The 27,316-nt window shown below is 39.6% G+C and overlaps 1 protein-coding gene across 1 annotated transcript in view; it reads right to left on the minus strand.

The window, feature by feature from the left end:
* Positions 1-27,316, minus strand: part of CHD2 (chromodomain helicase DNA binding protein 2) — a 98,410-nt gene that overhangs the window by 59,866 nt on the left and 11,228 nt on the right. The window contains exons 8-14 of the mRNA XM_032994344.2: positions 19,021-19,276; positions 18,338-18,465; positions 17,330-17,452; positions 15,608-15,723; positions 10,493-10,563; positions 9,796-9,876; positions 5,529-5,589 (exon numbers count right to left, since the gene is read on the minus strand). The gene's annotated coding sequence lies outside the window, so the exon portion shown is untranslated. The remainder of the gene's footprint in view (positions 1-5,528; positions 5,590-9,795; positions 9,877-10,492; positions 10,564-15,607; positions 15,724-17,329; positions 17,453-18,337; positions 18,466-19,020; positions 19,277-27,316) is intronic.

The following is a 27,316-nucleotide window of genomic DNA, read 5'->3' on the forward strand; positions in this document are numbered from 1 at the left end:
ATCTTGGTGTCTCATTCGTAGACTCCTTTTGACACTCTTCATCTGATTGGATTCTTTATGGAAAATTAAAAGAAAAATGCTGTTGGAATACAGATCATATCTTTAAACTAAGACATTCAACTACTGTACCTTGAAGATAATATAAACATGTAACTGATGCTTCATTCCATATTACACATTCTAGAACATCTACTTTTAGCATGAACAATGTCAAATCATCAGTTTAAGAGTCAAAAATATAAACTTTAACCAAAACTATAAAGAAGTAGGGGAGGAACAATTAGAAGTTCAAGAACCCTTTCAGGCTCCATAAATTCCATTTGAAATTTCTCCACAGTGTTAATACACTAGAGAAATCAATAGTGGGAAATTCGAGATATTTGCTCTGGCAACCATCTTTATTGGACTGACCCATCTACTAAAGCTGACACTACTTAGTGGAGAAACAAGTTTATTATAATAAGCCAAAATTTTTAACTATTGTCCATCCTCCTTTCAAATAGATCCATCAAAACCGATGTAGTAGGCATGAAAACTGTTTTCCTATACACAGATGGTGACTGGGGGCAAGACATTCCATCTTAACCCAGTTTTCCAGCTCATGAAAGACATGCAGTGCAACAGCAAACACACACTTAAACAAACAGAATGACTGGTTTAGTTACTGGTGGGAAAGGACATGTCAGAAGTCAGAGGAAAATGGTAACAAGTTACACTAGCTGCCTTCAGCAAGGCCACCATACTACTCTTGACCCATATTCCAACTTTACTCTTCATCTAACAGCAACCAAGCCCATAGGTGAGTGACAAACCAAACTGATCAAATGACTTCTACAAAACGAACATCCCCAGCTTTCCATTTTCTTCCATGAAAAATAAGCTCATGTACTTAAAAAAACCTCACTACTCCTCCTAATATGCAAAAATCAAGCATAGGAAGTTCCTAGGTGCTAAGAACAACATTTTAAAACCAATGCTAACTGTAGAAGAGACTGACAGACAAAACGGGGGTTTAAAATGTCTTCATGATTTTGACTAGCTGCACTCCAACATCAATTTATTCTTTTGAATGTGTATAGCCTTAACCTCATGTTAGTTTGAAAGCCAACTCCACCACTACGTTGTTTCCCTAATAATCCTGGGCAGATTCTCCTAAGTGATGCAGAAACTGCCCACAGTACAGCAAAAATCAGTGGAGCCATCTAGTGGTCTCTGCCTCACCATTCCAGTACCCCCACTCTCATTTCAAAATAACCAGTTACAGCAAACAGCAATGGAACCAGTGCAACAAGCCTCACTGACTTTCACAACCGCCCCTATGTCCTGTCCTATACTCATCTATAGACCTCCTTGTTTTAAATACAATGGAAAATAAGTACAGCACAAGAAGCAGAATACAGGATCTGGTAATTCACATCACATTGCACAAAGTGTGGAGTTGTAATGGTATTGAACTACAAGATCTTAATTTTCAGAAACAGAAATTGAACATTCAAGTTTTCAGAAATTCTTTGTTTCAAGAATTCAAATCTTCCTCAGTTAAGACAGGAATTAAATATTTTGAAAGATTTTTTTTTTCCCCCACGCTAAACTGTATAAACAGTTTTTGGGGGTGGTTTGTTTTTTTTTTTTTTTAGTTTTTACTGGTATAACAGCCTAATTTCAAATCCAGTTAGGCATTTGAAGATAAATTAAAGCTTTGAATAATTTTTAATGCTAATGCCTTGACCGAGGTACCAAAACATGAAAAATAACCACCACAAAGTTGTCCATTATTGTCACAATCAAATATTCAGAAGTACTAACATAAGCACAGTGTAAACCCCATAAATAAGACCATTAAAATAATTTTTATAGTTATTGTAAGAAGCTCAACATAAGGAAATTTAATTACTGGCATCAGCCTTTCCCCACCTCTCAAAAATGTAATTTAGTCACCTATTAGTCAACCTTGAAAGGCCCTTTTCAGCTGGGTTAGCCTTCTGCCTGAAGACACTAATGAGATCTGCCAAAAGGAATTTAAGGGCAAGTTTCCCTACAAGGTTCACCTACATTTGGTTGTACCAAAAACTTCGCAAGTAACCCTGCCACATTCATTTTAAACTCTTCTCTTGACCTTGTAAAATAATTAGCAGTAAACGGAACTGATGATATATAATAATTAAGAACATGCTACAACAGCCCTTGTTCCAGAAGTTATTCATACATCAAAAAGATGCCACAGTAATGGCCAAAATATTAACAGCCATCTGTATGATTTTTCATGTGAAATATACATTTCCTTTAAAAGATTTCACAGCATTTGTTTACTTATGAATTAAGGCACATTTTACTAAGAAGTTTCAATAATGTTGCAAAATATACTTCTTCTCCATCAAGACATATGCACTGATCCTACTCTTTAGGTAGGCATTGAAGAGCTGAATTTTTTTGCTAGATCACATATTTCATTTCTTCTGTAACATCAATTAAGCATCGTCTCATTTTTCAAGCTTCTATTATCTACTACTTACTGTATTTATTTCCAAATACAGTATTTTGGTTGTGATAAGGAACCTGGGTAGCCATGTTATACTTTCCATGTTTCCTTGAAATCACTGGTAACATAGTGACACTCAACAGACAGAAACAATTCACAACCATGCCTAAATATTTAAGGACAAAGTTTTGAAACATCTGAGCTTACAAAGTTTTTCTCTTCAGTTTTTTGTAATTATTTGTTGCTCAACCCATTAACAGACCACAGCAACAAGACACCCTTATGGCCAAAACCATGGCCGCAGCAATTTCACATCAACTGAATCCTGGAGTTTCTTAAGTAGAAGACTGAAGGCCAATAACAACATGTAAAACACCCATGCATCAGTGCAAGTGCGTAAGACACCAATACATTTATAAAATTTTCCAGAGTGAAATCTCTCACACTGAGGCTTAAACTTAAAACCCAAGGTGACATACTGCTAGTAAAGGGAATTCACTTCAACAGAGGGAGCTGAATGGACAGAATGAGGTTCTGAGCAAATCAAAACTGAAGTTCTACACTTCAAAGTTAATTACAGCAAGATTTTATTCTCAAAGACACATCTCTGGTAACTTTTACACTAGAGGGAAAAGCAGATGTTCCCTTTATTGACACCTAAAGTCTATAATGATGTTCTGTCCAATCTTTTAAAGAAACTAAATACTCTGGACAGCCCTAAGTCTGCTTTTACCCCTATCAGACCTTCAGTAAGAACAGCAGTAAAAGCAACACATGTAGGATCAAGTACTTTTAGCTAAGAAAGGCTGTTTGCCAGGTTTTTGAGATTTAGAGATTAATTTCAGGTAAGATGTGACCAGATTCACAGATGCACTCTTTTGAAGGAATAATTTTTAAATAATAAATTTTATTGCATTAAGCAAAGTATGTCAACTTCAATAAAGCTTCTGGTGTTTTCAAGTATTTTCCCTCTTCTACTAAAAAAAAAAAAAAAAAATAACCAGTACTTCAACTAAACAGTCTATATTAACCAAAGAAGATAATACTAGATTTTTCAAGATCCATACATTTGGATGTTTTTACAAATGCATTTTGAAGCAACTTCTTTTGATGGCAGCTGTTTCTAAGTCAGTTAAGAGTTTCACATTCACCCCTTCCTTTAGGTAAGGACTATAAAACAGAAAAGGATGGAAGAACTACTCTGTGTGTAACTGAAAAGCTAAATTCCTGCTCAAGAAACCAGATCTGACAACAGTTTATTTATAACTCAATGAAAGAAAACAGAAAAAATGTACATAGAAATATGTAGGAAACAGATGAAGAGTAATGTAAAAATGGAACGAGTCACATGCTTTAAGATTATAGCAGGTGATTAGGGAAAATAAGGCAACAATGGACATCATAGGAAGAGACTTGAGGAACAGTTGGAGGGAGTATCATTCAGTTCTAATATACCAAGAAATACACTGTTCTACACATACCTGCAGTGTGAAAAATAGCTTAAGACTCCTGAAAGAACAAAGAAATAAAACTTACAGAACACAGCAGTGGAAGAGATGAAGCACTAATCAAAGATCATCAAAGTTGAGCACACATATGCACAGTAAGAACTGAATTCCTCAAACTTCGTGAATTCTACCGTTTTCCTTCAGGACTGAAAACTCAGTGATAAAATCGGTTCAAAATAAAGTGTATCTAAAAGGAGCACAAGGCCACAATAACACGGCCTAGCAAGGCTTGCACCCTACACCCCACATAGTCCTTTTTCCTTTCAAAAGAACTCTACATTAGTCTCCACATCACGTGAGTAGACTGGAAGAAAGCATGAGACTTTGGAGTACAAGCAGGGAGCAGCTGCTTTTCTAGCACCTGAGGCAGCATAGATGGCAGTTTGTACAAGCATGTCTGCTGAAGGTCTCTGCTAACATACAAAGCCATTGGACAGCTAAAAATCACTATCTATCCACCGAAATGAGAGAGCATTTGCATCTTGGAACATTTTCTTAAGCTGCCTGCAGTCTAAGGAAGGCATTACTCAATCAGGTAGCATGTCATGATGAAAGAACTGTCTCCAAGAAACTGTCTCAAAGAAAAGCATATATTCCAAAGCATAGTTCTACAGGAATAGAGCTTCCTACTGCAAAAAAAAAAAAAAGTTAATTCATGTGCACAAAATGCAATGGATGCCCTAATTAAAAATGTAGAATCAAGGAATCTGAATTTTAAGTAGAGAGGAACACAAAGGGACTTGGGTCTTTCCAGACACAACTCCCAAGAGTGTCACATAATGTGCCAGACAGCAAAAGGTCAAGGCCAAATTGCTTTTAGTTAAGGAAGCTGAAGTAAATCCTAACCCCCTATTTATCTGGTATAGAACTGAATTAATTTCTCTACTCAAGCCTGCCAATTTTGCATTTTGACTACATGAGAAAGGATTCCTAAATTAAGTCTATCAGCTAGCAGTTCAATACAGAAAACTGTATCAGCATTACATATCATTTTCTGCAAAGCTGAAACTTTATGAAGAACAGAAACAGAACAATCATAGAACAGAAGACAGTTACTCTCCGCTCAAAGACTTTCACTCATCCTGACAGAAGCGTAAAAGAACACAAGATGCTTGTAAGACAAGTTCTTCTTGCCATACTTTCCATACCATTATCCAAATTGTGTGGAGTACTTCTCTGTAGAGACAGACATTTGTGTACCAAACCTTTCTGAATAAGAAAATTAATAGTTCTCAATGAAACATGGAGTCAAATCACAGAAGCAGAAGACCAAAGAACTACAGCTAGATATGAAAACTATCCTCCAGCAAGACAGGTTGAGAATACTATCCAAGTATAGCTTCATTTCCTACGAGCCCAAGAATGATCTTGTGGTCCTTCTAACTGAGCCTTCTAGAAACACACATACGCACACAGACACACTTTAAGGAATTTCAGGATGTATTCAACCAAAAACCTTAGCAAGTTAAACAACAGTCATGTGTGCTTGTTGGGGGTGTTTTAAAGCTAAAAAGTAAATGTTATTAGGGATAACAACTTACCAGTGCTTCAACCAAGAGCAGTTATTTTGCTTACAGTGAGTAAACCAATTCCTCAACACATCTGTAGGGAAAATGATATATTAAACACTTGAATTAAAATAAAATAAAATAAATTTAAAAAAAGCCCTATCCTCCACATAAAAGAAACCCAAACCATTTTCAGCAAATCACAGCACAGAGTACAAGACATTTTTATAAAAAATTTGAAGTATCGCTAGGCAACCTGTTATCAAAGAACCTGTGCAAACCACCCAAGAAATTCAGACAATCTTGTACACAAATCCCTTGAGAAACAAAGCAACAACTACTTTTTTTTTTTTTAATTTTTGAAAAAAATCAATCAGGCATCAAGTAGAACTATGCCTAAACTGACTGATCTGTCCTTCACAAACATAAATAGAATACTCATTTTACTGAGAGGTTGTATCAGCTAGATGCAGTAGAATTATTTAACACACTAACATGTAATAGGTTATCTGCTTTATCTCTCAAAGTTATCTGCATATGGGCAAGGCTTAAATTTGAAAATTCAACTTTGAAAATGCTTATTGGCAGTTCACATCAACAAACATTTAATCAAAGTCACCTTAAACAGAGGTAGTAAGATTAAAATAAGACCTAAAATTCTAAAACAACTCATGAACCCCCCTTTTTATACTTTAATTTTCAACTGCATGAAGTCATCCGCTATCTGGAACCATACAAGCTATTCACCTAACACATACAAGTAAACTCCTTTTCTCATGATCTCTCAGAATTTACTTATATTGTAATACAGCCATAAATACATAAAAAATTAATGAACCTATTCAGTGATAACATACTGTGTATAATTTTTTACCATCTTCTAAATTCTCCCCTTCAAATTGAGAGCTACCGCAGAAAGAAAGCTGTGATGACAGAACTGTAATTTCTTTGTTGATATAATTTACTTTAAATTATTAATATGGGAATGGATCCCTTTAGAAAGGGGAAATTGTAAAAAAATTACAGTGGTAAAGTGGCACAAATATATAGAATATCCAAATGAACATGAAATTTAGAGGTTTAAAACATGTATTTAGATGTGATCCAACAGCTGCTATTAAATGGAAGAACAAAACCAAAGTACTTCTAAAATGGTGGATGGCCACTTTGTAGAAGGAACACAATATGGTTCCTGGACTTCGATCATCCAAGAGGCACCTATCAGTCATGCAAAGCATAAAGAAATGAACTAGGTAAAGAGGTTTCTTTAAGACCTTTAAATCTTCTGTCCTACATGTACCATTTCACTCAAAAAAAAGCCACTTAGAAACTATGATTTAATATATGAAGACTAGGTAAAGTTTATGACTGAAAGATTCTCAACTTACAGCTCTCAGTCACTTTTATTCATTTACAGCGCAGCTAAACATATATCATCTACATCCAAGTTCAATCCTGTTTTCTTTAATTCTAGAGTTAGAATCCAGTTACAGTAATTTCACAGAAATTTTACTGGGGGTACTTAATATGACTTTGTATCACCAGAGGAACAGCTTCCTCTACTGAAAAAGTTACTAAGGCTCGATCAGAGCATGTTCTTCTAACCTCAGCAAAATTTTGTTAAGGAATCTAGTATTTGTCAGTGTGGTGTCACTTAGTAAGACTTCTCTATTCTGAAGTGAACAGATAAACCAAAGAATGAGCTTTGTAGAAACAGCACCAAGATGTTAATAGAATATTACATTTCATTCGTATGATCACACAAATGATCATTTTTACACCATTGTAAAATATACCACTGTATTCTGAGTTCTTGAATTTTAATATCCAAAACACATTCACTCCCAAACTATAGAATACATCAGAAAAGCTGAAGGCTTTGTGCCAAGAGCCATGACCTACAGCAAGTAAATACAAGTTTCAGCTGAAAAAAATTAGACTTTCAGATTAACACCTGTATCTCCTATTTAACATTAAATTTATTTAATAAATGTCAAACTAAAATTCTTTTCATCAGACTACTCGCAGTAAGTGTTGCAGTCCCTGTGTGATTAAAAAATCCATCCGCTATTTAAAAATAAAAATGGATTTACTTTTTCTTAGGTAGTCTTATATTTGTGGCTTATTTTTATATTTATTCTAGAATACGTTGTAAGTACAGTATGGCCTATGCCATATAAAACACAACTTGCGCCACAGGTTCATGACTCCTCCATCAAAAGACCGGCACCGCTTGCACCAAGAATCAGGAAAGTGTATCTCCTTTTACATCATGAGGTGAAGTAATACTCTCTAAAGCTATCTACCTGACATCAGAGTCTTTCTCAGGATATATTAAGGAACTATTTCAGCAAAGACAGTATGTATCACGACACAAAGTGTTTTTCCATATAAACTGCCAATGCTACAAATTAATTCTACGAGAATACTTAATATGGCTTTGCATCACCACAGAGGAACAGCTTCCTCCACCAAAAAAGTTATGAAGACTTAACCAGAGAGCATTCTTCTGACCTCGCCAATCCTCATTAGTATGCTGTAGGGTGGTCATGAACTTAAATCTTTCCTCAAGTCCCCAGCGGTATGCATCTAGCCTACTAAGGTCTACCTAACCTAAGTATCAAGCTGCCATTTACTAGATAAAAACATGTCATTCTTACAAGAAAAGGCAGCTCCAAAGAGCTCACAAAAGTAACAAGGGACAGTTAAAACTGTTTTTATTATAATATCTACTCAGCACAAACAGCATCATGACAATACAGGAAATATATAAGACCATTAAGATAAAAGTCCTCAATTTCGTATTCATCTTCAAACACTCAGGTCAGTCAAGATGACTCTGCTCTTGAGCACTGTATTTTTTAATTTACTTTTTTTTTTAAGAGCAGGTCAGTCAAAAGTTGCAGCTTTAGACATTTAAGGATTTAACATTAGGAATATAAGTCTTCAGTTTAACAAGTTCAGTCCCTTCATTACCATCAGACTTTTATGTGAATCAGGCTAGTCTTGCCTTTATCGTATTAGACTGTGAAATATCTGATGATTTTGACCCACTAAATTGAAAATTCATGTGGTATTTCAAGTATGTTCTGCTGTTCTTCTCAAGATACCAGATCATCTCTAACACAAACTTATAATTCTCAAACTTCCCATCAGACAGCTATACAATGAAGTTCTGGAGCATAACTAACAGCCTTGTCCGTTAGCGGTGTTTTGTTGCAGGACATTCATGGTGTATGGTACATGTTTGTTATTTATAAATATTATTTGAATTCTGCTTTGTGTATTAGCAGTGACTTACTGCAAATAAAGGTTTACTACAACCTAGAGAGACATTTTTAAAAAGCTTAATTTGGTATATGACTTCTTATATGAACAGGCTAAAGCCTTCATCCAAGTCAAAGAGAACAGCTGCACTCAGGTAGGGTTCACAAGATCTGCATGAAGTTATCATGATAAATTATATAATTTTTAAAAGCAGATTATAAAGAGTATTTTTGAGAATCCTGACACACACATCTTCATGAAGGCGCCTTACGCTTTGAGGTCCTGAATATATACTGAAGTATAACAACATGGTAAGCTGTGAAAACGAACTAGTTAAGACAAGCAAACAAGATCCCCAACTGTTAATTACACAGTGGTGAAACCATGACTCAAATATAACACGTTACTCTGTCTCTAAATGCAGAGCCTTAAAGAAGAAAACAAAACAAATCAAACATTACAAAGCTGATTTGTTTATACTGCAAGAAAGAGCAAGATACTTCCTACCGACTGTGTACAGGCTTAGTCTTTTCAAGTAAAATTTACACTGAAAAGAGAATTTCCATGTTTGTTGTATAAAAACAATTTGTTGGAAAGGAAAAGCTTATGAGTGTCACTTGCTAATGAATCAATACCTTGAACTGAAATAAACGTGTTTCTGAAGTTTGATTAGACTGAATGTCCTTAGTAGAGATGGCAATCCTCATAAGCACAGCTTTATTTTACAACATGTTGACATGGTCATTTCAGATTCTTAAAAAAAGTCTTAGTTATGAATGACCATAAAAATCTTAGAAGATGGGTAAGCAGACATTAACATTACTATATTTAGTATGTACTGCCAGTTTTCAAATGCACTAAAACTTGAAAGAAAATTCAACAAGGTAAAACATTGTAGCTCAAATGTTCAGTGTTTATTTCTTTAAAACAAAAAACAAAATAACCAAAACCTCACAAAACAAAACACAACTTCCGGGGTCATTAAAAAAAAAAAAAAACACACCAACACAAACCACAACACAGTATAACATACCTAGTATGCACAGTACAGAACTTTGCTCGAGGATTACCCAATCAGCCATCTCAATCTTTGGAAAGAATATCCAGAAGCAGCCTTTAAAGAAAAAAAAGCAAAACCAGGTTTGTCTGAAAACAGAAGTAGAGATTTTACATGCAGTACAAAAATGTAATATTCTATCCTTGCCAAGCATTAGCATTCATGTCTCCAAAAGCGAGGAACAGGCCCCAGAAATCTCTCTCTCTCTGAATACCTGAAGCCTATAGTTATTACTGTCATATACAAATTCTACAACATCCCTAAGCGTTAATGCTACAAACTCATTATGTGCAAAGAACAAATAAAGTTCAATGCACATTTTCACTGGTGAAATGGGACATAGTGAACTAGGTTTATATGAAAATTTTTCAATTTTCCACCAAATACAATGCGTATGTATGTGTATACATATATAAAAAAAATACCAATCCACTTAACAGCCTCAGTAAACTAAAATTTATACAGAAGTAGCAGCATAAAAATCACATTGAGACAGTCTACACGTATCTGCAAAAAAAGGCTTTTAGAAAGTCCAGAGAATTTATAAAATGTGTCCCAATTTAAGAATTAGGTATTTTTGCTTCCCGTCTGCACAGCAGCAAAAAGGCAAATCCCAAGATCAAAAAAATAACAAGGAAATGAGCATACTACCACAAGCTATAACCACTCTTACCTAAGAAGTAAGGTATGAACGATTCTTCTGGAAGCCAGTCAGGAAATAACGTATTGTTCATGGAATTCTACCTAAAAAAAAAAAAAGTATGGAAATTTTCAGCATTTTGCTTTAGAAAAGCAGAACAAGTCAGATGTTTGAAATGTATCGATCTTTAGGTAATTATTAAGTTAGGAGAAACTTATGATAGCAGTAACTGTATCTTTAGAACTCAACTCTAAAAATAAAAGTACGGGTAGCTGTACATACTTGGCTGAAGAAAAACACCGAGATGAAGAGTAACTGACATACAACATGCATGATCTATATTTTTGCATTAATAACTGCAATCTGCTCTTCTGTCTCCCATGACTTTAATTTTGAATGACTTAAAGATCAAATGTCTAGCCAATTTAAGACTTTAAGAGTAATTTGTCACACAATCTCTCTCAACCCTTGTACTTTTTTTCACATTTAGAAGTAGGCTATGCAAAATTAAATAAAACCTCTAGTGATAGCAAAGTAATTTTAAAATGGCCTCTGCTATCAGCTTCTCTGAATTTGAAGTCGTAAGTTCCTTGATCTCCCACAAAAAAGATATTTTTTGCCCTTCAGAATACAGTTTTAAAGCCTTCAGCTTCTTTAACCTTTAATCAGATCCCAAATATGCTCTTTAACACAAGGAACACCATATTTGCACTATCTCTAGCCAACTTTTCTCGCCTTTTGTGAAAAGGCTTAACATTTTATTTTGCAGCAGTTATATTTATCACCACTATTTCATACTCTAGAAGTCCGGAATCATTCTGTAAATACGTGGGAAATTTAAAAAACAATTTATATTACATTAAAAGATATCTAAATATAAATTTAAAATCCTACAAAAATGCAGAACCCTTAAATAAGATATGCTAAGAATTAAGAGCAATTTATTTTCAGTAGGTGAAAGAAACAACTCAAAGCTACTTAAAAAATTATCCCCTAAAATATTTAAAAAAAAAAAAAAAAAAAAAAAAAAAAGGAAAAATACAGCAGACACCCACCTAAAGCTAGAACTTTCTTTTCAGCAAAGTGGGTATGTCAGAACGTGTTCTACACTGCAGAACTGTTGCTGGGGTTATAAAACCACCATAATCCAAATCTAAAATAAAGATACCGAACACTCTGCATAAAGGTGACAGAAGTCCAATGGTTGCTGCAACTTGTATTTATATATCTAAAAAAAAGCCAACTTTCATTGTTGTAATGATGGATTCGTATTTGCAGTGGAAGTACCGAAAAATGTAGATTTACCTCCAACTGTAATATTTAAAACCTTTACGGAGTTTTATAATCCTGTACAAGTGTCCACCAGATAAATCCAACAAATGTGGCTATATACAATATCCAATTAAAACTAAAGTTCTTAATATTTACCTCTTGCTCTATTACAGTGACTTTTTATACATTTGGAATTACAATTTTACCCTTAAATCGGTAATTGCTGAATGCGAGCCAACGCAAAACAAACATCAGGCATTCCATTTAAACTTGCGTTTTTAGAAAGTCTTGCAATAGGTGTTGTACAACTTCTAAATTATTAACAATCGAAACAACGATAAAAATGCTACGTAAACAGAAATGACTGCGAGCTCCCTGAAAAATGCATAAACTGAATGCTAAAAAACTTACCCAACAAATGCTTTTTAAAAGCTTTTAATGTCACAAACCCATTCGTTTTCTTATCGTGTAATTCATATTTAAAGTAACTACCTTTTCTTCTCGTAGTGTCATCTAAATCACAACTGTAGTATTTTACCAACTTTAAACTGTAGACTTGGCGTGACCGAGCTTTGGGGTTTTTTTAAGCTTGTAAGTTTTTGTATTGCTGTTTTAATTGCAAAATCATATTGCCCGTAATTCTTAAGAGTTTTCTTTAAAGTTCTGCACGTGAACTGCTGCTTTTCAAGTGAAGTAAATTTCTATCTATTGTTTCAGTAAAGTCCTGAGGTGTCTCATCCGCAGCCTGTTTTTTCTTGCTGGTTTAGAAAGAGTTAAAAGCCAACACCCCACAAAAAAAACACCAAGTTTTATTTTTAAGAGAAAAGGACATGGCGTCTTTGTTCTTACAAACTACGAAAACATATCCTCTTCTGAGCAGCAACGGGCAACAAATGCTCTTTAGACAGATACGGGCTTGGGGCTAAACATTTAACTGATGATGTAGTACAGGCTTCACCTCTCTCCACCCCCCCCCCCCCCCCCCCCCCTTACTGCTGCATTGGAGTTATAAGCTGGTTTGCAGATGCCCCCTTTCCCTGCTGCACTGGAGGGGAACAGGTCTGCAGCCCCCCCCTCCCCATCACTGCTGCGCTGGGGAACCCGTCTGCAGCTGCCCCCCATCCCCGGTGCTGCATTGGGGGCCGGGGTGTGCGGAGCCCCCTCGCTGCTGCAGGAGCAGGGGGGAGGGGGAGCGCTCCGCAGCCCGGGAGCCGACGGGTGTCACCGGGGCGGCCGCCGAGCTGCGGCACCCCCCTTCCCCAGCCGCTCCCTCCCCAAACTACGTGGGTCCCCCCTCACCCAAACGGGGTCACGGAGACGGACGGGGGTCCCCGAAGCTACCCTCAGGGAGAGGCGAAGGGGGGCAGGGAAAGGCAGGAGCCCCCTCCCCCTCCCGGCTCCAAGGACATTTTGTTTTTCCTCCCAAGGACAAAGGACAATGAGAAGCGAGGAGACTCAGGCACTTACCCGGCAAAGAGCAGCCCGCCGGCAGGCAACGGGGGCCCTGAGAACGGGGCGCTGCTCCCCTCCTCGCCCTGCCCGCGGCGAGGGACGGCCCCGCGCCCGCTCGGCGAGGCAGAGGCGCGGGCAGAGCTCCGGAGCCCGGCGCCATTGCCCTCCGCCCGTCGGCAGCCCCGCACGGCAGCCCGGCTCGCCGCCCTCCGTCGCCCCGGAACCCCCAGAGTGCCGGGCCCGACTTGGCCCCTAAGACCAGCACCCAGGGCGCTCGCCGGGCCTCCCCGCTCCGAGCGGCGGGGAAAGCGCCCGGGAGCCCGGCCGCAGCTGCGGCTGCTTCCCCGGCCATCTTGTGCCGTGTGTGTGAGAGAGTCTCCCCCGTCTCCTCTCAACTCCTTCCTCCCCTCCCCCCCCGCACAACATGGCCGCCGCTCACTACTCACTGCGGCGAGGAAGGGGCGGGGCCCGCGCCCCTGCCCCCTACCGGCGGCGCGCAGCGCTCCCGCCCCGCCCCCGGCTGCGCGCGCGCCGCGCGCCGCGCCCCCATTGGCCCACAGCCGCGCCCTCCCCGCCCGCCCACCTCCCATTGGCCGGCGCCGCGCCCTCCTTCGACCTCCCCCCCACCACCACCACCACCCCCCCCGGGGCCCGCGCGCACCGCGGCCGCCGCCTCCCATTGGCCGGCGCTCTCCTCCTCAGCGCCCGCCGCTCCCCATTGGCTCCCGCCCGCTTCCTCGCCGCCCGGCCCCGCCCCCGCCCCAGCCTCCCCTCAGGGGAAGGATGGCGGCGGGCAGCTCGCTCGGCGCGCCCGCCCCGCTGGCGGACCCGGGCCCCGCTGCCGCCGCCCCCCTCCCCGGCTCCACACCCCGCCTTAGCGCAGTCGCGACCCTGCTTGCCCTGAGCGCCGCCTTCTCTTCTAGCCCGCGCCTCAGCCCGCCCAAGGCGCCCCTCGCCAACCTGCACCGATGGAGAGTGAGGTTCAAGCCCCCCCTGCCTTGGGCTTGTAAGAACCCCGCACCTAACGGCCCAGATCGCCATCGCACCCTACACTGCCATTCCCGCAGAAAGCACCTCTGTTCTCGTGAAGTATGGGGCAGCCCGGCTTGGGCCCTGGCACAGCCCACCCGCAAACCAGGCCCGAGCACCGGCTCCACCTCACCACAGAAAGTGATGCCACAAAAGCCTTCGATCTCTTGACCCGAGTACAGCCAACTGCTCTGGGCCTCCTCTGTGTTGTACACCCTCAACCGGCTCTTAAGTCCTACTGGTAGAAAGAGCCTAAGTGACCAAGCCACCTGCCTGTCTTGACCATGTCTTCATCAGCACCTCTCAAAACCACCACAGACACCCAAGTAAAACTAGGTGCTTTTTTTAGCCAAAACCATAGAAACTGTCTCGTATGCCAACCTCACCAGGACACCGTCTCCTATTTTGACTACTGCCATGGAAACCACTTCAGATATCAGCAGGATAGTGGGGCATCCCCCACATTCTTGGTCACTGTCACAAAAGCCTGTCCGCAGCCAGTCATTTATTATGTTCCTCTGCAAGAGGCACACCCAGCAAACATGACAGAACAGAATAATTAATATTTACATTCTTCAGCAGTCACTTCGAATTATATGCATGCCTCCTTATTTGCACAGCTTACTCCATTAAAAGCAAAGAGAAAGGTGTCCCATTCTCCCTTTTTTATACTAATAAAGTGGGTAGTAATGGCAGCAATTAAGCCAACAATGCTTGAAATTATTATGGAAGGTCTCAGGAGCTAATCTGGCACTTGAAATCAGGCAGTTGGACTTTAGCAGTGATCTGGCTTTTCTAGGACACAACTCAACAGAATAGCTGGTCCATTGAAAAGAATCACTCGCTAATGTCCCTGAGGAGAAATGATTCTGAGCTGAGAGATGTATTTCCTTTAAAAATACAGATAAAAGACCACCTCCTTGTATAAGATATCAGGGGAGGAACGCACAAACCTACTGGCTTGTAAATGGTGGTGATAAAGTGGTGCCCATCTTCAAAGAAGGGATGGTGGTGGCCTGCAGAAAGTTACCACAACACCAGAGCCTCCAGCCAAGGAACCCATGGTGGAGCGAAACAGCAGATACTGCCTCTCACTGGAAAAGGGCAAAAGGCCTTTTTTTTAAACTCCACAAGAAGAAGAATTGAAGTTCTGGTCTATGGAGACTATGGAGAGGAGGAAGCCTATTCTGCAACTTCATTCCCATTTGGACTCTTGCAAATGCTAATCTTGCTTTCCGTGGAGTTTCTCACACATAACTGTACGGAAAGGTGTTTGCATGGACAGAACTCAGATGCTGTCCTCTTTGGAAAACTACCAACAGTGGAGAAAGAGGAAAGGCAACCAAGGATAAGGCAGGAATAAAAGTAGGGTGCAGCGAAAGCACTTCTACTTACGTTGACATTTTCAACTGACACTGCAAGGTCTGACTTCACAGTAAGGACCAAGATTAGAAGTTCAGTATAGAATTTCCAGCCTTTCTACTGTTTCTTCTCAGAATTCAAGTACATTTCTAGAAAAATATATAAAGTGTGATCACTTGTAACAACCACATGAAAGGGAGAAAAGAGATCAGGCATTCGAGACATAATTGTGCTTTGTAAGGGTAGTGTGATCCCAGCCAGAAGAGTTTAAGATTGTAACTGAACAAGACCTAACCTTTATGCTCAAACTGCTATCTGATTTTCTCTAACTACACCAAGACTAATAGACTATTCCTCTTCAAAAAAAAAAAAAAAAAATGTACATTTACAGACAGAAATGTTTTTGAAAGTTGCTTACTGTATTGCTGCTACATGTGCACAAAAAATTACTGCAAATCTAATATCCTCATTAAATATATTCAGTGCTTTTCTTTTGCTTCATGGCCACCAAGGCCTAAAGTGGCTCAGAAAAAGCTTACACAAGTATCCATCACCTCTTCTGTTTCTTGGCTTCAAGTGCCTTGTATATATGTGAACATAAGCAGAGAGTCGCAGCACTTGTCTGACAACTTTGTTGTTCATGTACTGGTAACAGTCTATTTGCATTCTTCTTTCCTAATGAAACAGAACAGTGCTAGTCTCCTTTTTCACATTTTTATCTCCCATGGTCAGATCTGTATAAACACAGAATTCTCATTCCTACTGCCCTTGTGTTTATCCCTTTTTTTTTTTTTTTTCTTCCAAATTCATCATTTCTACCCAACTGCAAATTCCTCCATACAGTTTATTTCTTCTCTTTTAGATTACATGTTTTCTTGCTTTGTGTATCATTAGACCAAATACTTCAGCCATGTTTTATGAGCCACATGTCTGATAATAATGAGACAACTTAATGTTTCCATTACTAATTTGGGAACTATTTTCTGAGACTGCATCTGCAGCTAGAATTCCAGATGGAGGCACACAACCTCACTATCTGGTACTCACCCAAACTATTTTATTCTACAACCTTTTTTCCTTCCCCCCAGCTCGCAGGAAGATTGTTATTATCCCTTTGGAACAACATGCAAAAAGCACACTGTAATTTCACAGGGCAGTGTCCCTTCCCTGCCTGCCCCAACGTGCCCTCTGTACCAGAGGATACCAAAAGATGGGTGAAACTGCTTGTTCTTTGCAATACACGAGGTGCAAATGTAGCATACAGATCTTTGGAGACACAAATACAATGGAAAGGCTAGAGTTCTAAATCCAGTATTTGACAAAATGGTTAACTATTGTATCTGCCTTTTGAAGTAGAAAACAGGAGTTGAAACAAGATTGAGAGATGTGCAATATCATCAAACTTTTCTTCAACCAAAACTCTTATCGCTTTTCAGGAGAAATCAATAACAATTTTCTAGGCCCTAAGCCAAACGTAATAGTTGGAGTATTTTGATAGAGAATATGTAAACAGGATATCAGATGCCCTTTGAACACAGCAAGCTGTTTTGAGGTAAGCATTTAACTTCCTGCAAACTGGGTGTTCACAGAAATTGTCACTTTGTCCTGAATTAAGTATAGTCCTATTTTCTATTTTTTAATGTAACCTGTAACATGTTACTAAACCAAACAATCTGCTTTTCCCCCCCTCCCCATTTCCTTCCTCAGTAACTCACTATTAAAATCACAGTAGTCGTTCAGGCGGATGCAAATTACCTTCCATCACCCTTCTGAAAACCTGGGATTTTGGAGCAGCATGCACAAAGACACTGTAAGAGTACAGCTAAGCCTGCGCTGCTGTCATCCATGGACCTCTCACAGCAGTGACACACAGCAACACTGGCAGAAATGTAAATAAAGACAAAGTTCTTCTAAGCATGGAGCCAACTTTCCTGTGTGACTAGTGAAGACTATTATAGTCTATTGATCCTAGCAAAGGCTTTTTGCTACTGTCACAAAAGTAGTAGGAACAACAAGCAGCAAGGATAAAAAACAATTTTAGCCATCAGCTTGTGCTATTCATTCTGCTCTAGGTCTGGAACTGGAATTCAAATCCAGACTTTTGTTCCAGCCTGTAATGAATAATTGCAAACACATCTACACACATAGAGAGAACTTTTACATATGCCCTTTTTGTTTCTAGGATTTAACACTGAAAACTAAGATTATGCTAATATGGTGGGTTTGCTAGCACTTTTATGGTGCTCATGTTTAGAACGATGAACCTTGTGAGCAGCAAGAAAAAGATTTATTGCCATGAATAATTAGAAACAAGTTCTTATCAGTGTCATAAACATGGTAAAGGAAAAAAAAAATCTTTCAGTCTGCTAAGCCAGACTCCAGTGCTTTTTCAGTTTATTCAAAATGAAGCAATTTTAACCAAGGTTCAGCTCTTTTTTTTTTTCTGTTTTCAAATAAAAGTAAGTTATCAGTAAAAAGTATAAAGACATAATGGAATTAAGAAATGGAACCAGTATCTTTTGTGGGATTTAACTATTTCCTATGCAAATTTTTAACTTGTTGGCCACAATGCATCAAAGAATCAGTATTGTTTCTGTACACATGATCTTGTGGCCTAAGCTCAAATTTTAGATCTAAGAGCTCCTGAACAACGTACCCACCTCACTATTTCAGTTTTGCATGAGTTCCTGTATACAGTAAGGCAAATAAAAAGACCAGTAACTGTTGTCTAGTGAGAGGATTAATTATTGTGTTTTATATTACCTTGACTAAGGAACATACATATATTTTCCTTGAGAAATCAAGTCCACTTTTCTTAAGGAGGTTTGAAACTTGAAGTTCTTTGTTATTATTACAGATCGTATTCAAATTATCCCTTGTTGCCATCTTAACTGTAAGAAATAGTAGCCATCTCAGTCAAGTACTTATGCTGTATTTGGTCAGCATTTACCATACAGAGATTGCCTTAAACAGCAGTCTTAGAGGTGTAACAAAAGTGGGAAGGATACAGTAGCCCTTATTTTGATGAAATCTTATGACAATTTAAAACTCTAGACTGTTTCAAACTTAAAGAATTTGGGTGATTGTTTAATAATATGTTTAATTGATTCATAAAGTAAGCCATCAGAGCTTGGAACAATAAATATGTTTCTTTACCACGGCTACTTGTATGGAATTAATTTTTTTTTAAGGTCAGCTTTTAGGTAACAAACTGTTTTGCCAATCCAAGCAGACTTTTTTATAAGAGGACTGGAACATGGTAGAAAAAATAGATTGACTATTTCGTCCGTACCTACTCGGACGCTAGAATTTATACAGGTGCTAACAAGGGATTACATGTCTGCTTCCATGAAAAAGAATAATGCAACTTTGCTTATTACTAAAATTATTTTTGCAAGCAAGTAAGAAACTAACATGTACCTTCCCAGGAACTTTAATACCCATACCTACAGCATGCAAAGGCAGGTTCCTTGACTTGACTTACATGCTTTAACTTCCCTGTACTGATGAAGGTTGCTGCTTGGAAGCTTGCAGATCTGGAAACATGGAAGGATTAGACATGTTGGTAGGGGTTTAAATCTCTTCAGAAGGTAGAACCTGCAAGCAGTGTTCTTTATCATAACATTCTGGCTGTAAATACGGTCTGCAGAGTCGTACGAGCGTTATCCTGAGCTGGTAAATGGCCATCATTTTATCAAGAGCCTGTAAAAAAAGAAAAGCATTGGCATGATTAAGAGAGTAACCAATCTTACGTTTCAAAATACAAAATGTTGTTCACCTGTTTTCCAATATATCACACAATGGTTACATAGAGTCTAACTTTTAAGCAAAATCTTCAGAATATTTGGATTTTAAATGTAGCTGGGGAACAAAAATATATATTTTTTAAGATCTAGACAATGAAACTAATAATAACTTCAGTTTTGTTTTAAACTTACATAATTTGAAAGTCTAGCACGATTACTTCCTTGTGCAGGTTTACAGTTCATTTTCAAAAGACATTCATCTATCCATCCTTGAAATTTATTTGCTACAAACATGAGCCAGTAAAGCTTGATTGCTTAAGTGTTTGAGGAATACGATCAGAAAAGGGAAAACAGACTTGGCGCAAATATGTGTTTACACATCAAAACCAAGGACCAAAAGCACCCCCCCCCCCCCAACTATAAGCTCTAATTTTTATTTTTTACTAACTCCCCATCTGAATTCTAGGGCAGACTTTGGAAAGTCTAGATGACGACCATAACAACAAGTATACTTTCTTGGTACATCTCCTTGGAGGTTTGGAGGCAAAGGGCTTCATACCAGCCTTGAAAACATGATGAATATCACTCAAATTGAACAAGATGAATTACAGCTATTCTAGAACGAAAAGAAAAACAACCCAGGCCTCCAAAATCACAAGTATAGAACTGGGATTTTTATTTCAAGCAAGTTTCAAGCCTGTTTCCATAACAATCTTCATTCTTGTCTCCTGTGTGCAGGTACCACCAAAGGGCATTTTATTGATTGCTATATAATAGTTGACAAAATGATGCATTATTCAGCAAATTGCCACATGCAGTGAAAAGAAACCATGTCTTTTTTTCTGAAATCTTACAAGCATATACTTTTTTTTTATTTTATAGATAGTCTGATGAAGCACTGAATCACCCTGGTGTAATGTACCATATACATAAAAGACCCCTTATATTTGTAGCTCAAAACAAACTTCTTCGTATTTTTCCACACTTGTTAGATGTGGAGTCCAATCAATTTTTTATGTAGTGATACTATATAAGGGATACACTTGGATTAGAATGTCACCTGAACAGAAATAGCTTCTGTGTCAGACTGATGTTTCCCATGAGCTTTTATATTTTCTTCCTATAGTCAATTTGCTGTAAACTGGCTCCTGTCAGAGCTTTATCCAGCTAGGAAAGCTCATGAGCCTAGGGACTAGAGCAGTTTTCTGCATGTCAGGCATCTAAACTCCAGAATTTGCAGCTTTAACTCTTGCAGGCAACATATTTGCATGCTGAAACAAATACTCTTTCTGACCAAGCCATTAACAGTGATACTCATCTCAGCTTGAAATCATTCACAGTGTATTTTTTTTTTTTTCCTATTTAGTCAAAGATTAGTATTAGAAGGTGAGCTGGTGAGAAAATGCAAGCAGCCCAAGAAAAAAACCACTGTTGGTACAGTCCTGTCACAAAATTAGGTCAATGGCTTTTTGTACAATTAAAGCAGCAGAGGGAATGCAAGACATCTTGGGTGAGACATCCACAGCGCTTGAACACTGTCTGAAATATCTGACTGCAACGCTCGCTGCAGTTTCACCCAGTGGAAGACCCAAACAAGGTTCTACGTGCCCAAAATGTGACTTATTTTCTTCAAGATTTAATAGTGGATTTAACAAGAAGCTATTACCTCTCACTACAAACTTATTTTAAGCTTTAGAAACATTTAATTTAATGACAAAAGCTGAGATTTTGATCTCTTCTTGTTACTCCAAACACATAGGTCTTAAATTATGTGCCTGTGACTTTAATTCAGCGCTGAGTAATTACATTTAGGTCAGTGGAATCACTCCATGTTTTTCTTGGTGTGTCTAAACCCAATGTTGTCCTAAGGATTTGGAAGCATATGAAGTGAATTTAGGAATGAACATGTATGTCAGTACTTGGAAAATGCAACTGAAGTGAACTAACGCAGTCCACAGACGGGAAAGAGAACATAAAGCAGAGATCTGAATTTCAGGAGTAAGAGCAAGCATTGTAGTTTTGCACACGTAGGTATAATTGCATCACTACTCTTTGTGTTTTCCCCAACATTTCTTCTCTTGCCTATTTTTATTAATAGTGGCAAAGGGAACAACAGAAATTAAATTGTGCTAGCTACTTTACCTCTTTTTCATGTCCTTCAATATACCTTTAAAACCTTCCCATAAAACACAATATTGACTATCAAGAGACCAAATGTTAGACTTAAGTAGAAGAAAATGTGTTAAAATCAAATGCATTTAATTGGGAAACCATCTAAAACTTTCTTGTAACAAGCCACATGTTACTGGTATTAAACAGTACATTTGAACACTCTGTATGTAAAATAAAGGAGACCACAGAACACTTTGGAGGGAAAAAATGCATGGGGAACATGAGTTTGTATGTGTAGGAGATAAAGTCAAATGATTGAATAATTCAGAATTGTAACATGAACAAAAAAATGAAACACTGGGACTTTAACTGGCAGTCTGGTTTGCAGTTTTTTTTTTGGTTGGTTTTTGTTTGTTTGTTTGTTTGTTTTTTTTTAACTTCCCCCTTAAACTCCAATTATTAAGATACTGTGCTCCTAGCTAGCTTATCAGGTGCTGATAATGAATATTCAGGGATAGAACTTTTGCTGCATGAATGAAAACTGTTCTGCTCAAAACATTCATAAAGGATTATCTTATATATATACATATATATATATACACACACGCACACACTAAAGATAATGTAAATTGGAACCAAAAGTGAAGCTGAATTCCATTCAAGTGATATTAATAAAATGGAATTAAGTTTGAGAAAGTATAATTAAGAGGTTCACACAGGCACGTTAGTATATGCTGGAAAAGTAATTTTTATATATGAAAACTATTTTATGCCTTATATTATCATTATAATGCAGTCTCACACAAACAGATCAAAGTCGTGCATGAACTTCACGCTAGAGCTCTGTACTACATGTATCACTGGTCATCAGTGCACACTGCACCTGTTACATTTGACCTGTGGATTTAATATAACCTCAGTGGAGTACAAAAGGTCAATCAAGAAAATAATGATCTTGAGGTGGCAAAAATGTTTCCTTGCATTGGTATTCTGCAGTGAAGGAATCACCATCTCAGAAATCTTTGCAGGTGACAGGCTTGAAACGGAGACACTCTTTTAGACCCAGAGCGAGATCAAAGATCCTGCAAAATTCAACCACAGCTGATGTGGAGGAATCTTGGTTTAAAACATTACTAATACTTTTTGCAATCCTAGTTTGGATTTGAGTATCATGGTTAGAAGTTATCAAGTGTTTTTTGTGAGCAGCTGAAATAACGAGGCCTGCTTTCCTGATAGCTGTCAGCCACGTACCCAACTAGTGCTGCATCGCTGCAGCATCCCCACTCCCGCACCACGTTCAGGCAGAGGCTGCGACATTTCTGAGCTGTACATTACCGAGCGGTCAACTGGCACGTAGGTACCGACTGCTTTGTCGGCAAGGAAATCAGAAAAGATAGTCTTTGCAGTCATTTTGTAGGTCTTCCTTTAGCTGAAGCACTAATTGGTCTCTAAAACCTGCAGCCTCCCCCAAAGTGCAGAAACTCTAGAACTGAAATTTGTTGAAACGGAACATCAGATCAAAAGCTGAAGGCCTCTAGCAGCGTGATTTCATAAGCCCTGCCTCCTTAAGAAGCCAGGATAAAAATACAGCTACATGAAAAATAAATGAGCAGCTTTTCCTTGCTCCGAAACCAGAAAATAATGACACAAAACCAAAATCAAAGGCAACAATATCACTTGTATTCCCTAACGCCAACATTAACGCTCCCTCTCCTAGCTCCCAGAGGTTTGTTAAACGAATGAGCCTTATAACGTACTTTGCAAGTGAAAGATCTCAAAATGGAGAAAGTAAACTCCAGCACCAAAGACCCTTAACAAAAATGCTGTTGCTTGCTCAACGAGTTTTGCACTGAAGGGGATTCAGTCTGACCTCGCTCCTGCCACAATCAGTATTTTCTCTTTTGATCAAATGAGCCGTTCTGCAGCACTAGCAGTAGTCTATTTTAGATCAAAACTAATATCTCAATACCTGGAGGTAAAGTAAGTGCATGCAAGTCAAAAAGGGCTGGTATCGCGTGTGCACAGACATCTTTATATACTAGAAACAGATACTCTAAAACATAGCTGATGTACTACATTTTCCCTGCACGCCTCAGCTGTGCCTCCACGATGCTGGGAGCGCAGCCGCATTATCATCCCGGTTAGCCTTGCGCTTGGTGGCATTTTAGGAAACACAACTCTAAAATTTTTTAAGTCTCCTGGAGAGAGACCTGATTTTGGTTGCGCACTGTGATCCCCTCAGGAGAACTTTTCCCCTTTTTCCTTGTTTTTTCTTACTTGTTATTACTTTTTTTTTTTTTTTTTGCCTTAAGAATTAAAGCCTCTGGACTAAAAGAGGGTGAAGGTGGAATGAGTAAGCCTCTTGATTAAAGCCAAGGAGAAAACCCCTAAAATACAAACTCCCATGAACACAACATGTCTCCTCTGGCTGCATTAATGCTGCTTCACGAAATGGCGACTGCCTCTGTAGACAGCTGCCTAAAAACGCACACAGCCCCGCAGGAAACCAGAAATGCAACTTTTTTTTTTTTTTTTTTTTTTTTTAAAAGCTTTCATTTTTCTCTCTTTACATTCAGTCCCTCGGGGACTTCCGAGAGCCCTCCGCAAAGCTGTAACCTTACACAGAAGCGATGGGGAGGGCACAGAGCTCTCCCTGTGCCCAGACCAGTCTTTCCATCCGCCTTCACCTTTTGGAAAACACCCGGGGACTCATCCCCACGCTGGCGTGGGGTGAGTGGGTGCCTGCAGGCTGGTATGCGGGGCTCTGGACTCCAGCGCCCTGCACCGTGCAAATAAATCTGCTGATTCAACCGGTATCACCGCGATCTTGCGTTTCCAGAATTTTCTCCCTCCGCTTCCCAAACATAAAAGGACTTTTGTGCTAAATACTGAGCCGGAGCACTGATGGGCTCCGTGTAGGGCGCCATGTGGTATTTGGTTTCTCGCTACAGTACATGTTTTTATAATGATGGGGGAAGGGAAGGAAGGGAGCTGCTCTTACCAGCATGCCAATAATCTGTTGCAAAGGACTGGAGCTCTCAGAGCCAATTAGTCCTGAAGTTAACCATTTAACTGCTGAAATAAAATCCCTCAAGTCTCAGGCACAGACTCGGCGAGATTAAGGACAGAAAACACTGCGAGGGTACCCCGAACCCCAGGGCATCGAGCTCAGTGCAGATTTGTTCGCCGTTGCATTTTTCTACACCTTAGTACTAAATACTTTCAATACAAAAACTGACCACAGAACCCCCCCCCGCTTAGGTCACAGCATGCAAAGGTGGGACGGCTCTATCCACAACACATACACAGCATAATTTTAACAGAAGCCGGATGTGTTTCAGGGTCTGTGGCGGAACCATGAAAGTCACTCCCAGGAGCTGCATTTCAAACAGAGATTTTGGGTGGGTACGAGTCCCTGCCACGGGAACAGCAGAGCCGTGCGGCCCCGCGTGGGGTGGGAAGGGTCAGGGTGCTGCCCTGGCAGAGGGAAGCGGCTGGGTCACTGCTGCCTCTCAGGAAAAACACCGCGAAGAGGGGCAAGCTCTGAGAAAGAAATGGCAGTTTGTCTCTCTGCCTCTAAATACGTCTCCATCATCCCAGGTCTGTGCCCAGACACAAACACATACCTTGGACCTCCCTGAACCAGTCTTGTTTTTCTAACCCCTTAACAAGACCAAAAAAAAAAAAAACAAACCCAAAAACAAAAAAAACAACCAGTTCTTCTTCTATTCTGTAGTTTAATTTGTCATAAACTTCTAATGCCCGAGGCATACTAGCGCATGGCTTGTGTGCTGCTGAACAAGCCGGGGAAGAACATGCTTGGGTAATTCCCAGCCTCAGTCTTTCTCCAGAGGCAAGTCTGAACACAGCCAGGGAGTACAAATTAGTGCTAATGCAGAGCAACAGTAACATGCTCCTACTTGACCCAGCAGGCCCCTAGAACTATTTTTGTGCTCTTTTTTTCATTCCATGACGTACCAGCAAGTATTGGATCAGACTCCCCGGGATGTCGGGAAGACCAGGAGAGTTTGCACAGCACAGTGAAGTGCCTTGGCATACCAAGAGCAGGCTCTCCACCCCAGCAAGAAGCAGAGTTGATCTGCTTGGGAGAGCCTACACTAGTGCTGCAGGTCTGCTTCCAGTCCAAGGAAGCACAGCAGTGTACCCAAAAGGCATATTCCTACACCACTGTGGATGAAATGAAATAAAATAAAATCTCCCTGCTTGCCGTGGAGAAAGTCCAGTGCATGTGGAAGTTGCATGCTGCTCCCCTTGAAAGGCTATAGCAAGGCTGGCACCATAACACATCTCACTTTTAACCTCCAGGAAGAATTCTAACTACATTAAGGTATAACTTTACATTCAAATTATTAAAAAAAAAAAAAAAAAAACACAAACAAAAAAACATAGGGGGAGAAAAATGCATGGCTAAGAAAACAGCAGATTATTTAAGCATGTGAGCTGTCACAGCTCTAGCACTACAAGAGCTCTCTTGTTCCTGTTGCCTCCCACAGCTGCATTCACTAAATATATCCTGGGCAGAGAACTGCATTTCTCCACCCCTTTCTCAGCCCAATCAGGTTTTGCACAAACACCACCAGGCTCGCTTGGGACAAGCAGACAGACAGCAGCGATGCCCTAGATACAGGCATCATGAAGGACAGAAGTGACTAATAATGTCTACAACAGGGTGAAATTGTTACATCCACAGGTTATTGTGGGAAGAGGGAGTGCATGCAGCTGATCCCTGCATGTTAGAAACAGAGTGGTTTGTTCTCCCAAAGGATAAACTCCTTCTATGTCAGAGTCAGTTACTGGAAGTTATTCCCATCAGATGATTTTCAGTAGCTTGTGGAAAAAAGAATTGGTGATCTCAGAGCAAATTCAAACAGAAGTATGGCCACCTCTAGTTAAAAAAAAAAAAAAAAAAAAAAAAAAAAAAATCAGCTCCTGGCAGATTTAGAGGTGAGCAGTGGTCTTCAGTGCCTCAGGCACTGGCTAGCCCACAGAAAGCAATGACAATTTTACCGTCCATCAAGTGAAGGCTCTGTGACATACTGTCTGATCATTTATCTGCCTCCAGGGGAAAAAAGAAAACAAACTAAGGCTGAATTTTCACAGGGCCAAGGTGCTTCCCCACAACCTTAATTCTGCTGTCCACATTTCTCCTATCCTCACCTCACAACTTCTACTTGCAAGGATACACATTCTTTGACCCAGCACAACGGAGCCCTGGGCTCAACTGCAGCCTTGGAACACGGCTGCAATCACAGCAACAAAGAGGAAGAGCTGTCCCTTCTAATACAGTTAATTCTAATTCTATAGTGGATCAAATTCTGGCAGAAAAAGAGTCATCTTGGTGGCTTTCCTCGCTTTCAAGCTGTGAGCCAGCAGGGATTTTGACCCTCCTGGTGCCCGCTTCTTCCTTTCCTCACAGTTCCCTGTTTCTTCAACACCTCCAGCTCCTCTAGCAGCACAGCAAATTTGACAGAATCTGGTAAATTTTTCAAGCTTTCTCATTTTAAGGAGTCAGTGGGAGCAGACTATATCTGCAATCAAACCTCACAGGAGGGAGAATTAAATATCTCATGCATGACCTTAATCCGTAGGATTTTGTAGATAGTGTTTCTTGTAATCTCAATACTTGGAGTTTATCAGGCATTCAAGTCATATCTGTAGCCCTAGAACATTTTGCAACAAAAGGAACCCAAATTCATTTTGATGTAATTATGCAGTCACACGAGTCACATGCTTGCTGTGGAATAAATATAAATACTGAGCTTTTGGGAATAACTGGCAGACTTAAATCGACGTGTAGGAAAAAAAAAAAAAAAAAACAACAAACAACACAACACAAAACCACAAGAAGAAAAGCTATCTAAGG

This window comes from Tyto alba, unplaced genomic scaffold (assembly GCF_018691265.1).
Source record: "Tyto alba isolate M040663 unplaced genomic scaffold, T.alba_DEE_v4.0 Super-Scaffold_41, whole genome shotgun sequence".
Lineage (NCBI taxonomy): Eukaryota > Metazoa > Chordata > Aves > Strigiformes > Tytonidae > Tyto > Tyto alba.